This window comes from Euphorbia lathyris, chromosome 3 (genome assembly GCF_963576675.1).
Source record: "Euphorbia lathyris chromosome 3, ddEupLath1.1, whole genome shotgun sequence".
In the NCBI taxonomy this organism is placed as follows: domain Eukaryota; kingdom Viridiplantae; phylum Streptophyta; class Magnoliopsida; order Malpighiales; family Euphorbiaceae; genus Euphorbia; species Euphorbia lathyris.
The window spans coordinates 5,222,275-5,237,756 of NC_088912.1; positions in this window are offsets into that span (position 1 = coordinate 5,222,275).

Genomic DNA, 15,482 nt, shown 5'->3' on the forward strand with positions numbered 1-15,482 from the left:
ATCAGATACACATACCCATACCGGCTATAGTCATCTGTGAAGGTAACAAAGTACAGAAAACCAGATCTAGCATTAGTGCTCATTGGACAGCATACATCTGAGTGTATCAGTTCCAATAGCTCCGTGGCCCTTACACCAGTTTTGGTGAAAGGCGCCTTTGTCATCTTCCCTCTTAAACAAGATTCACACGTGTCATAACACTGCATGTCGAATGACCCTAGCGCTCCACTAGAGTGAAGCCTAGTTATGCGTTTCTCATTTATGTGGCCAAGACGACAGTGCCAAATATATGTAGGATTTAGTTCATTAGTCTTAATCCTTTTAGCGTTTATGTTATAGATTGATTCACTACGTTTTAGATCAAAGATATACAAACCATTTTCTAGAAATGCGGTTCCATAAACAATATTGCCACGATGTATAGAAATCCTACCACGTCCAATATTAAAATTAAAACTGGAAATATCCAACATAGAAACTGAGATAATATTCCTGCGCATTGCAGGTACAAAACAACAATCTCTAAGTTCTAAAACTAAACCAGTAGGCATCTCTAAAGTGTAATCTACGATCTCCAAGGCCTCTACACGAGCACCATTGCCGACTCGAAGATCTACTTCACCAGATTCTAACAACCTCCTATTTCTCAGTCCCTGCACATTTGAACAAATGTGAGTACCACATCTAGTGTCTAAAACCCAAGATGTAGAAATAGCCAGATTTATCTCAACAACATAAATGCCAGAACCAGAAGCTTTAGCCTTCTGTTTCTCCCTTAGCTTTGGACACGTGTTCTTCCAGTGTCGCTTCTCATTACACTCGTGACAGATATCATCTGCCAAGGCCAACCTACCTTTAGGAGCTTCCGCCTTCCTTGTCTTTGGTTTGGCCTTTTGGGCGTTCGCCTTGGACTTGGATTTGGCCTTTCCCTTAGGTGTATTCCCTTTGTTGGCTGGTAAGGTAGCAATCGGTACAGATTCCTTCCACTCGTGTCTACAAACTTTTTGTGAGTTCATAGGACAGTCAAGGAAATCAGTCCCTGAAAGTTTTTCCTTTTCCAGGAGTGATCTGAGTGAGTTGTTGCTTGTTGCATTCATTATTTCTTTTATGTAACTTGGTGATTTTTATCTACGTGGAAAAATTACATTAGAGTTAGAATAAAGGGCTTAAGACAAAGATCAAATTAATAATCCATTTTAATTTGTTATTGGTGATATTTATTTGGCTGTCTTGACCAAGATCCACAATCCATCAATAATCGACCGAGCTAGGGCTCCGCCGTCGACCATTGACGATTTGGTAGGATAGACTATCCAATCCCCACAAGGACTCTTAGTTTGATGGGCTTTGTGACACTTAGCCCATCTGTGCTTAGGGCCCGCTCTGAGCTAATGCTACCCACGTTGAGTCCGACCATTATACACGCGTTAGCCATACCGAAGTATCCTAACCCTCGATGGCCCACTAATTACTACAACATACCTGCTAGGGCACGTCATACACTGTAGCACTACTTGGGAGGAAGCGGTGTGAATCTGGAATGCACTTTTAAGCGACTCAATATTTCATTATCCGGATTAATTAAGTGATACGACTTTAACATATAATTATCACGGGTGATGATCTGGTGATCGTTGCTACAAAATAAACATAGAGACTCTATGGGCCTTATAATACATCCTAGTGAAACTAGATATACTATCTAATCTTCACGGGCTTGCTTCAAGTCTCCTTGGGCTCCCACCATGGGCTTGGACCATTTGGGCTTCTTCACTACCAATTACAATTTTATGAATAGAACCTATTCTAAAATTACATTAATGAAAGAATGGCACGCAGACCATATTTCCCAAAATAAATTAAATTACAAACCGACTTTAATTTAGGGCCCATAGAACTCTATAACACATTGCTGCACAGTAAGACATATAAATATAATGCATGATCATGGCATTCCAAAATCATCTGATAAAATTAAGCCGAGTTACTTAGGGTGAAATCGCCAATTTTACCATATGTGACTAAGGCCCATAAAGGCCCAAACGGTTAACATCCATTTATATGCAAAATTACAATTTTGCTCCTACTGAATTTTAGGGTCGTCACATATCCAAAATTTAGCCCTCCCAATTTAAACCGGTGTCACGGTCTATTGGGCCAATTTCACAAATTAACCATATTCAATTTTATACAAATAATCAATTCGATTAAAATTAAATATGCATGCCAATCAAAAACATTTTTAATACCAATTAAATTTTATTCAAAACACGTTTAATAAATTAAACGATATTAGGGTCCTGATTTTATTAAATTACCCATGAAAAATTTAAAGATTAAAATCAGTCCCGTTAAATCCAAAATTAGACTAATTCTGAATTTTCGACGGACCCGGGACAGCGACGGGGATGCTGTCCGCCCAACAGGAGTTGCGGGGCTGCTGTTCGCGGACAGCAGTCCCGTGATTGCTGTTCCGTGTCCGAAACTATTTTTTTTTCTTTTTTTTTAACAAAAAAACCGGTGGTGTATTTTTTTTAATTTTAAATTATTCTAAAACAATTTCATAACCAAACGCACCAAAAAAATACAGACAGAAATAAAATTGAAAACTTCCTAGAACAATTTCTACACGAGGAATGAATAGGAAATTTCAATAACTTGATTTGGAAAAATAATAAAACCAAATCATATTAATTTTTCAATCAATCAAAACGGACTAAACCATGGCTCTGATACCACTGTTAGGGATTATAGCCAGTTAATCAACTGTAGCGCAGCGGAATTGCGATTTAAAATTTATTTCTAATCCCTTTTAGTTTGATCTTTGTCCATTAACCATTGATTGAATAAAACCTTTTTGGATCCGTTTAGGGATAAAAACTTACCCGGATTGTCTCTTCCAGAGACGGCTGAAGAATCCACAAATTAGTAAGATCTCCGTAGTCAAGTGCACGAACAGCTATCGAGCTAAAACCGGTGCTAGCTGAAGAACGGAAGAACAACGGGAGAGATTGTGTAATTATCCCAAATTCCACTATGTTAATTTGACTGGTGGTGGCCGAATACTCTTTTGTTTACACACAAAAAGAGTTGGACGAATGTGATTAGGTTAGCTTAGGGTTTTGAGTGTTTTAATTTATATATATAGTGTATTCCTAAACCTAATTGGTTTAGGGTTAATTGGTTAATTACAAAACTAATCCAATCCTAATCTAGTTACATAAATAAATACCAATAATATTTATTCTATGCAATTAATTATGATTAGATTAAATTTAATTATCCCAATTAAATAAACAACACTAATTAATAAATTAACGTATTAGTTTAATTAATTATTCACTGAATGCAATTTCATTAATTTACAAATTAATTAATTACATCCCGTAAACTAATTAATCAATTAAATACTTAACACTTAAGACCATTAATCAATTAACTTGATATAAAGTATCAATTAATCAATTAATTAACCACCAATTAATTACCTTGATATTTTACTATCAATCAATTAATTAATTTCATCTCTCCAATGTACCGTTCTATAAGTTCTAACTCAGATGTTCGATGTGCACGATCCTATGGGACTGTCCTTAGCTAGCAGTGAGCTCATGGCCCACAGACAGTAAGTAGGTTCTAGCAAACCGTTACTGCCCCTAACCAAGACAGAGTTTCAGCAGTCTAAAGATGCAGAGACCATGTAGTTATCTCTTAACTTCTTTGACCATTTGATATCGATATTATAAACTAGAGGCATGGCGGCTGTCATCCTCTCTGATGTTTATGATATTTCTTGATCTTAAGTAGATTAATGAATCAGATAAGTAAACTACTTATCAGGATGTGGCCACACACTTATCAATCTCACTTATCAAGTGGCCTGTGATATCATCTCAGTGTTATGTGAGTGGTAATTCCCTCACTTCACTATCAATACAAATGTGTTCACCTGTTCACCCAATCATACCCGTATTTGGCATCCTGTTACAGACCTGTTAGGCGTATGTCAAAGTGAACCGGCTCCCACATTGATATTATAATGAAATCTAGTCTGAAGACAGTTAGAGACCTACTTAAGAAAACTAATGACACAACCACCATGTAGTTTTCTCGGGCGGATCGATCCAGTCACATGTATACAACATGTACCCATATTCACAACTGACTTATCAAGTGCTATGGCTAGTATCGATTACTACCATACAGTCGTTGAATATACAAGTCTGTGTCCTAATCATTCCCATGATAGAATAGACTTGGGATATGGTTTTATGATTATCAATCAATGGATTCTCTATTCATATTATAGCACAAGATATAAATGAACTAGATTAATGCCTTTATTAATGTAACACAAATAGTATATCTATGCAAGAATAAAAAAAAAAGCATAATACAATATACATGAACCAATGCCTAAGAACTAGGGCACACCAACAAAGAGGTGCGTCTATTTTATCATTTTCTCTTCTTTTACTTGGATCTTATTCTCTGCCTTTTAATGCTTGCATAGTTGGTGAAGCCGGACTTAGGAGGTTACTGGTCCGCCAAATGTGGTGACAAAGGATCTCTAAGGAATGAATCCATCATCAATGATCTGGACGAAGCTCTTGGCCAACTCAGTGAGGTACGGGAGAGTCAAAGTAAGATCCTGGGATCAGCCCATGTCCAGATGGGGAAAACAGAGCTTCTTACGGTAAGTTTCTTCTCTCTCTTTTTGCATTTTCGGATGAAAAAATGATCTCTTTGAGGGAGAATTTGCGGTTATTCCTTTGCTTGAATTGGCTTTTGCCTTGATAGGTATACACCCGTATGCGTGCTATGGAAGCGGATCTCCTTCAAGGAGTGGCGGATAAGGCAACCATAGAAAGGTTGGAGAAGGAGGTCGATGTTGCCAATGTGAACGCTGCTTCCGCTGTTGCCCTAAATGAGAGTAAGGATGCTGAGATCCTTAGATTGAAGGAGAAGATAGATGCGGATCTGAAGCGTATAAGGCTGCCTTACTCGACACGGAGATCTTGGCTGGGGAATGGGCTTACTATTATGGCGAGTGGATCATGGCGTATGTTCAACTTGCTCATCCTGAGATTGATTTTACAGATCCGGAGTACGTGGTTCCTGATGTGGAAGTTTGTCTTAAGTATGACAAAATCCCGAACGTCAAAGACTACATCCGTGAACACATTCGCAAAGTGATGAATGGATCCATCGAAGAGAGTAAGCCCCTTGTTGATCTTGAACCAGAGGATCTTGATGAAGTGTCCCAGAAGGCAGGTGACAAGACTGAGGAGCTGATAATTGATTGTACCATTCCTCAGGAGGGTACTTTTTCTGTAGAGAAGGAAGCCCCACTGGAGGGCGCATCTGGTGTAAAAGATGCTAAGGAGGATGCTCCTTTAGATGTTTAGTTCTTTTGTAAAACTAAGTACAATTTTTAATCCTTGCTATAACCATTTACTTTACGCTTTATATTTTTCAACAAGTAAATTTATAGGTTTTAGGATTGAGTTGAAGTAGGTGGCCAGCCATACCTCAGAGTGTGAGCCTTTGTGAAGGCTTGGAGCTTTTATTCCTTTAGAGGAAGTTAAGCTGTCTTAGGCGATCGATTGGCTTCCTGTCTTTGAGGTGAATCGATCCGCCATTAGGACTTTGGACTCTTTTTTGGAAAGAGTGTATGAGAGTGTAAAGATCTCACGTCTGAGAAATGTTTTAACTCTACTTCTGACGGGGATCAATTTGTTTCCTATCTTTGAGGTAGATAGATCCGCCGTTGAGATTGTTCTCCTATCTTTGAAGAGAAAGTAGTTTATGCCATGATAGCATTATCCTATGTGTGGGAACGCGTTTGTTGGCCCCCCTCCTTTTTTAATCTGGAATATTTATATTGCTACAAGAAAATACTTAAAAAAGAATTGATAGGACAAAAGTTGTTTTTTATTGAATGTCGATGTGCCTTATTACAGCAAGTGGGTCTTACATGTGAGCCTCATTAAAACCTTTAATAAGAAAAACCTCATGGGATAAAAACTTACTAAAGGAAAAAGAGTACTCAAGACCTTGATTACATTCTATTCTTTGGTGAAATATTTGCGGAGGTTCTGGATGTTCCACGTACGTGGCAGTGTGTTCCCCTCCATGTCTTGAATTTTAAACGTGGCGGACCCAATCTTGGTGATTATTCTGTATGGACCTGTCCAGGTGATCCCCAGCTTTCCTCTTCCTTCCATATATTGGATTTTATTCGCCTTTCGGAGCACGAGATCTCCAACATTCAGATTTACAAGCTTTGCATTTTTATCATGATAAGCTGCGATCCGTTGCTTGTAGGCTGCCATGCGCACATACGCCGTCTCTCGTTTCTCCTCCACTTGATCGAGACTTTCTTTCAAACTTCGGCTATTTTCATCCTCGCAATAGAATGCAACTCTGTCACTAGGGACATGTTTAGAATCCACGCCTTTACGCCTACATGAAATAAAATAGTATTATCTACCCCTGAGTACATGCATTTCTTAGGGCTTTCGGGTATGCCACGTCGCATTCCAGATTATCCAGATGCTTACGCTGGATGGAATGCCCTTAGCAGTTTTGGCTCTTATATATCCGTAGTTGGGATTCGTCGACAGGGATTACAGCTTCCACACTATGAGAAAGTGCGAATGGTGTCTCGCCCGTGGCCATTCGTGAAGTGGTCCGGTACGCCCATCGGACGCTCATTAACTGATCTACCCATTTTTTTTATCATGCTCTCCCAACCTTTTCTTTATTCCTTTAACGATCGTCTGATTTGTAACCTCGGTCATCCCATTAGATAGGGGATAGTAAATAGAGGCGAACCTGTTCTGAATGCCCAGCTTTTCACAGAAAGTTTTGAACTCTCCATAATTGAATTGCGTCCCATTATCAGTGATAATCATGTGGGGAACCACGTATCTTCCAACGATATTATCTTTGACGAACTCCACCATTCGTTCGGCGTTGATAGAGGAGACAACTTCGGCCTCTACCCATTTTGTAAAATGATCCACAACCACCACCACATACTTTCTTTGTCTTTTGGTAGGAGGAAAGGGACCAACGATATCAATTCCCCAAACTGCAAAGGGTCGACCTTCGATGATGGGCCTTTGAAGATGTTTAGCTTTGTGGGATTCAGTTGCATGCACCTGACAATTATGACAAGACTCCACTAACTTTTGGGCATCAAGTTCTGCTGTGGGCCAATAAAATCCTGCTAACCTGGACTTCTTCAAGATGGAGGCAGACGCCTCATGGGCTCCACATGTGCCTTCATGCAACTCTTTGAGGATCTGTTGTCCCTCTTCTGTCACGATGCATTTCAACCAGGGGTGGCCAAAAGACTTTCTGTATAAGCAATCATTTATCATGGAGAAATAGGCGGCTTTCCTTATCGTCCGTCGAGCTTCTTCTTTGTCCTGTGGCAGGGTGCCATCTTTAAGTATGTCTCATTAATAGCTCATTAATAGCCTTTATTGAGGAATCGGCTCAGCTGTTCAGCTGGCGGATCGAAGGGTGATGGCGAATCTAACGTAGGTTTGACTACGGATCTCGTGTGGTAGAGTCTTGGTGATCCGTCCATCGGATGTCTTTGCTTGATACGCCATGGCCTTCTTTGACCGGTTCAATACGCGGTCGTTTGGGTAAATATCTCCTTTGATCCCTTGGATAATATCCCGATGTTATCAATGTTATATAAGAAAATATATTTTTTAAAACATACGTTAGAACATATATTTTAACTTTTAAAACACAAACTATGAAGTTTAGAGTATGGCATATTTTTTAGAACATACGTTATGTTTTTTAGAACATGTATTATGTTTTTTCGAACATGAGTTATAAATTATATTATAGAACAAATGAAAAGCACGATCCAGATATCTACTGATTTTTTTAGAACATTATACTTAACTTTTAGAACATAAACTATAAACTTTAGAACATACATTATATTTTTTAGAACATACGTTATGTTATTTAGAATATAAGTTATAAATTATATTATAGAACAAATGCAAAAACGGTCCATATATTTACTGATTTTTTTAAAACATTATACTTAATTTTTAGAACATAAATTATAAAATTTAGAACGTATGTAACAATATTTAGAACATCGTCCTTAATATTTTAAAACATAAATTACAAAAATATAGAGTAATTAAATAAATAAGAAATTGGAGCATGTTCTTGGATTTATTTTTCTATTAATATTTTTTTTTGGTAGGAGCATGAAAATAAAAACAAACAAACAAACAAACAAATTAACCCGGGATTAGCCTTTGGAAGCTAACCCCCACCACATCCTCCAGAAGGATCGAGGAAAGAAAGGCCGGAGGAGAAGAATAAGTAGTGACTCCCCAGCTTCCTTCATGACCAGTAGCCGCCAGACGATCCGCCACCCTATTTTGCTCCCTAAAGATATGGCAGAAAGAAATAGAAACAAAGGAATGGCAGAGCCTCTTGATCCCTTTAATCAGATTCTTGATATTCAAACTAATAGCTATATTATTTGAGATTAACCTGATAGCTTCCTGGTTGTCAGATTCAACAATCAGATTAACTACCCCCAAACTCTTGGCCAGGGTGAGACCAGAATAAATACCCCACAACTCAGCCAAAAAGGAAGAATATATGCCAAGATTATGCGAGAACCCAAAAATCCAAGCACCTCCATCATCTCTCAAGACTCCACCAGCAGCAATATTACCATTGGCAAGACAAGAGTCATCTGTATTAAGCTTCATCATACCTTCTCGAGGTCTTCTCTAGAAAAGAAGGTGAATAGCCTTTCTTTGAATATATCTATCAGGAGAGTCTTCCTTAAAACTATTAATAACATGATAAATCTTTTTAGCAAAAAAGTCAACCAAGTTAGGGATATTAATAGAATCAGTTCCAAAAATCTCCTTATTCCTCCAATCCCAGATTTGGTGACATACAATAGAAAATAAGATTTCACCATGCTCCAGATTAGTAAGAAACTTCCCACTCACCCCATCTTCAACCACTCAAGATTGGAATGAGAGAAGAACATATCAATCATATGACTAGGGAGAATTTTCTTCCAAATAGCTTTACTTCTCTCACAATCCCTAAGAGCATGACAAATGGTTTCTTCATGCCCTCTACATCTGCTACAATCTCTAGATTCCACCAGATGGTGCCTTTTTCTATCTGAATTAGTAAGCAGCCTGTTTTTGACCCGAAGCCACAAGAAACTCCTAACTCTATAGGGCACTTTCATTGACCATAACAACTTCCAAATATCTGAATGAGACTCTTCATCACTGTTGCTAAAAGCCTCAAAGGCAGATTTACAAGTATAAGCACCATTATTGGTAGAAGCCCAACAATAATTATCCTTATCCTATTCCATGCTACTAATCTTCACTCCTCTAATTCTAATGAGAGTATCCAAGCTAAAGAAAGCCTTAAATTTAGACCAAATCCAATCACCTTCAGAATCCACCACATCAGCAATCTTTCAGTTACGAAAATTATCAGGAGGAAGGGAGCTACAAACCTTTAACAGAGACTTGTCACCAATCCACTTATCATACCAGAAACTGATATTCTTACCATTACCCACATCCCAACCAATCCCAGAACAAAATTCTGAAAAAATAGAACTAAGGCCTTTCCATAGAAAGGAACAATTAACAACTCTTTCTTTAGGCCCTCCAAAAATCTTATCTTTTCTATACTTTCCACAAAGTAAGCGAACCCAAAGCGCCGAAGGATTTTGCCACATTCTCCAAAGAAGCTTCATCAATAAAACTTTATTGTTATCTTTAGCTTGTCTAATTCACAGACCCCCTCTATCTCTTGGCTTACAAACCTCATTCCAAGGAACAAGATGAATCTTCTTACTATCTCCAGAATTCCCCCACAGAAAACGGCGATTAATTTTATCCAGATCATTAAGGACCGGCTCCGGCAATCTACAGGCTTGCATAATATGATTAGGAATCGCACAATTGACTGACTTAATAAGAGTAAGACGCCCCGCAAGAGACAAAGTCTTAGCTTTCCAATTAGCACATTTGCTAGAAGTTTTATCCAGAATCTCTTTAAAAGAAGCTTTAGAGATTCTATCGCTATGGAGAAGAACTCCAAGATAATTACCAAAAGAATTGGTTAAAGGAATACCCGAAATATCACTCAACTTCTTGCACATTCCTGTACCCATATTCTTAGAACAAAGCAGCCTAGACTTCTGAATATTAAGTTTTTGACCAGAGGCTTCACAAAAACAATTAATGATTTTCATAATCTCCCCCATTTGATAATTCATTATTATGCATATTTCTTTTTTTTACTATTAATAATTCATTATTATGCATATTTCTTTTTTTTCTATTAATAATTCATTATTATGCACATTTTTTTTTATTACTAATTCATTATTATGCACATTTAATCGATATTAATAAGTGTATGCGCCAAATATTAAACGATAGCAGATAGTAGTATATTAAGCAGCGCGCGACATAATATGTAAGAAAAGTAATTGCTTAGTGGTAAGTAGTATGGAGTGTTGGTGGAAGTGTCTAGGTTCAAATCCCACTAGCAGCATTTCATGTTTTATTTACTTTTTTTATACTTAAAACTGCGTAGTTTTGAGCGTTCTCATATAACAAAGTGTTCTCACCTAAAAAATGGTTCTCACAAGAGCCTTCTCATATATATATATATATATATAGTTTGAACTAATTATGTAAAGAGGCTAACAAAATTACTAAATTGTTTTGGACGAGTCCTATCAAAATCAATGATTGAAGGAAGAATTCAAGATTGTATATATTGAATCATTAGTCATTAAATACTTGCACAAGGCTTAGATAGTCAAGAATCTCGTAAAGGTAACATTAGGAATAGATTAACTAAAGAAAAAACCTAAATAGTAAAAACCTAATTAACCACCATAAATAACCTTAACTAACTCTATTATCCCCTCTCAAGTTAGACAATGTAAGTTTAATGGATTTATGCAAAAACCTTTACTTTAAGAGGTTTTGTAAGGATACTAGTTTTTGACTCGTGCGATGCACGGATTCATCTTAATATATAAATATTAACAAAATATAATTTAATAATTACAATTAATGATATAAAAGTGCTATATAAATTAAATATTATTATTTTATTTTCACATTTAACTTCAATAATCTTTTTATAGATAAATATAATAATATAATTAAAATTAATATATTATATATTATATATTTTTTTAACACTTCAAAAGGATGAAGTGACACTTCAACTCTATCGTTACTGTTTTATATTATATATAGATATATTGTTTATCACATATTTTGCGGAATATGAACTTTCATCGACCTAATGGATGGAATTTAAACAAATGGAATGGAATAAATATTTTGTCATTTTAATACAAAATCACACCCTTATAAGTTAGTTGGGTTGATAAAATTAGATTCAAATATGGAATTCTTGAATTTAAGAATAGAGCCATATTAGTATTGAAGGTTCGCATATTGATCTAAATCGATTTAAAAAAAAACATTCTATGAATATTTGAATTCAACCTGATCATCTTAACAAAAGAAGATAAATGAAACTAATTAATACGACATATTCACATTCTTTTAATGACTATCAACTTTCTTGTTCAAATAATAAGACTCAATAATACAATACTGCAGAAATGATGCCTTCAGCAATTATGGTGTCAAAAAACCTCTTGTAATTGCCCATACAAAAATATTTGCATAAAAAAAATATAGATATCAGTTCTGGTTGGGAGACCAGTCAATTTAGAAGAAAAAAAATCCTAACATCATATTATGATGGGAGAACATTTAAAAATTTACAATGGCACATATGCAATCAGACATGTTGATAAGGTGCTGGATTTCTTGTTAATGGCAGTCATAGTACCTTAGCGGCCCCAGCACTGTTGGGAATGATATTGAAGGAAGCAGCTCTACCATCTATCCAGTCCTTGGGCGCCTCAACAGTCGTCTGTATGGTTAAATAAAGAAAAAATGAAAATTAATCAAAAACAAAACACCTCCTAAAATTTGTAGCTTGATTAATCCAAAAGAAAATACGTACTGAATTCAAGTCATTTGAAAAAGATCATGAGATGTGTAACCAACATTCATCCAACACTTTAATTAACTAAAGGATTTTATTTACTCAACTTAATCTATTTAAAATTTTAGATTATTGTCTTATTAATCTCTCATTATTTCAATCCACGATATAGTCATAATGAAAATTACAATAAAAATTAAACCAACAGAACATGTGACAAAGAATTGAAAAAAACGATATCTAAGTTCTAGAATACATGCATTAATCTGAATTTCAAATTGAGAATTGCTCCATCAACAAATGAAATCAAGTCGTGTTGAACGGTTATTAGAGAACAAACTAAAATCAATTAAATAATAGAGATTTCTTCTTAAAAGGGAAATAAAATTTTAGAGAACAAACTTGCCCTCTGGGTAAGAGCAGGGCTGGAATTAACACTGACTTGCCCCAACAGCCGTAGCTAATAACCCATTGTTGAGTACCCAGATTCATAAACCCGAGAATCCAGGGAATGCATCCGTTATTTTGGCACAAATCTTTTTGGTTCTTAAAAAGGGAAAAGACCTAGAACATCCTCATACCATCCACATCAACAATAAAAAGGAAAAAAGTGAAGGGTGTTCAGCCAGGCTTAATGGCTCGCCACGTTAACACAATACAGGTTATCAGATTTTAAATCATGTTATTAACATGTGCAATTAGAGTTCAAGACGATAGATGAGAAAATTATGCATTGTTAAATCTTAATGCATAATAGCTAGTCCTTAATTTCAATTCCAAGCATGACAAACACAAATCTGAAGATTCTAAATCACATAAGAATTGCATCGACTCGTGTAACTGTTTTACCACAGCAAGTAAAAATATTACCCTAATACTTCGGTAATACCAATTCACTACAAAACTAAAAATATTAATAACCATCTAAAGAACTAAGAGAAGTAGTATGATCTAATTTAAACCTTTAAGAGCTTTGGTTTCTCTTCTTTCATTTGTTTTTTTTTTCTAAGAACTTTGCTCTGACCTCTCAATATCAACAGAAGCATCAGAGTAAAAGATCTACTTGTTAGCCCCCACCCCTTAGCAACTGTTGTAAACCATGCTTATTCAAAAGCTTTAAGCTTAGAAAACTTAAAGTTTAATCTGGACATATATATGGTATTTATTCTAGTAATTTTTGCACAAAATATTGCAGGTAGGTTGTATTTGTTAGAAACATAGAATTAAAAATGACATGCGATCCATAAATTATCTAAACGCAAAAGCATAAATCCAAATAAAACAATCAGAAAATCTCTATTAAAGATATATTAAAGTAAAATATATAGATGATAACTCTTTTTGCAACTCAATGTAACTAAAGTCCGCCATTGAGCTCCCTGGATTAATTGAATAAAAAGCAAGTTCTTCCAAACACCAAATATAGTAAACTCAATTTATTCCAGTTTAATTGATTTTCCGAAAGTAGTCTATCTAAATCAATCATTTCAAAATATTCATAAACAACATTGTCTGATAAAAAAAATTAAGAGAAAAGGGGAAACCTGTAACATAATATGTCTTCCAGTACTCTACTCTCGCGGTTTGAGACTATGAAAAACGGATTTTCAATTCAAACCCGAGTGCGGTCTGTGAACAAAATCCCAAGTTCCTAATGCCGATCTACATAGGAAAAGAGTAACAGAATCAAAGCCAGAAATAAAAATAAAAACAAAATCAAAGGAATTTAAAAAAGAAAAAAGTTTTAACGGTGAAACTTCGTGATGGATAGATGAATTCTATAACGATCCGAGGAAGAGAAAGTAGAACGTGTGAGTATGAGACATAAACCGCTGGATAGAAATTGTGTGAGAAGGAGAAACAGTAATCATGGGAAGGAAAAACTGTACGGAAAATGAGAGAAATAAAGAAGTTTGTGCAGAGTGGGTTTTTTTAAATACTTACCAAAAAAATTGTAAAGTAAATGAAAATCTAGTAGTTAATAACCGGATGCTTAGAAGAAGACATGTAAGCAAAAAGCTTTAAAATCATGACACGTGAGCAACTCTAGTATCTTGCTTTAGTATATTGTATAGATATGACAATTGTTGTTGAGTTCTAATTGTCATTAATCGAACAAGACCACATTGGACTCTCTCTCTCGTAAGAAATGACAATCAATTTTAATATGATTGGACCTTTCATTAAATGTTGAGTTATGAGATAAATCAATGGCATATTTTTTAGGGTAAATTTCAAATAAAACACTTGTGGTTTCATTAATTTTCAGATAAAGGATTGTGGTTTACTTTTTATCAAAACGAGGATTGAAGTTTCCAACTTTAGCAAAATAAGGACTTTTTGGATTGATACTACTAAAATCACAAATGACGACTTCAAAAATAACATATTTTAAGAACTACTAATATTCTAAGCAACTTTAATTCTTCGACTTTTTTATTTTGAGATTATTTAGATGATGTTTGGTGGAGAGATAGAAAGTTAATGTTTAGAGAGGTAAAGTTCTAAAAAATATGATTTTCGAAAATCGAAAATGTAGTTCCATAGCAAATATGACATTGGACATCTTTAATTCTTGAAAATTTTCATTTTCAGGTCGTTAAAAATGGTTTTAATAGCATTAATCCAAAAAGTCCTTATTTTATTAAAAGTGCGAAACCTGAATCCTTGTTTTGACAAAAAGCAAACAACGGTCCTTTATCTGAAAATGAGTAAAACCACAGGGTTTTATTTGAAATTTACCCTATTTTTTTTTTATTGTAATACAACACTTTAGATGTTGAAGATGAATATCCTATTGAAATTAACAAATACACCAACCATTGTATTTCACATGTTGTGACAATTAATGCTCTATACTCTACTTCAGTTGAGCAGCGAGAAACTACATGTTGCTTTTTACTTTTCCATGAAATCAAAACATCTCCATAGAAAATAACATAACATGAAACAGACCTTATTATATTAGGACAACCAGGGGGTCAAAGGGGGTATTTGCCCCTCCTTCATCCCAAAAAAAAAAAAAAAAAAACACTTTTCCAAAAAGAAGTGTTAATGTGCAAAAATACGCATAACGTTTTGGGTCAGAAGCAATTTTACCTCTAATGTCTAAAATGGTGCAATTTTATCCCTAATGTTGGAAGCCAATAGCGGTTTTACCCCTAACGTTGATAAATTGGGTCAATTTGAGAAATAATTCATCAAACTGTTTTCTCGGTCATGAATCTTGTCATCTACAACACATGCATTATTTTATCAGTAACAAATCACAAACATATATTGGGATGTGAAAAAAATAAGAAAAAAACATTAAAAATATATTGTCTTTTGTACGAATTAGACAAAAAAAATTCAAAAAATTCACCGAATTTATAAATATTAATCTCCAATTTTATTAT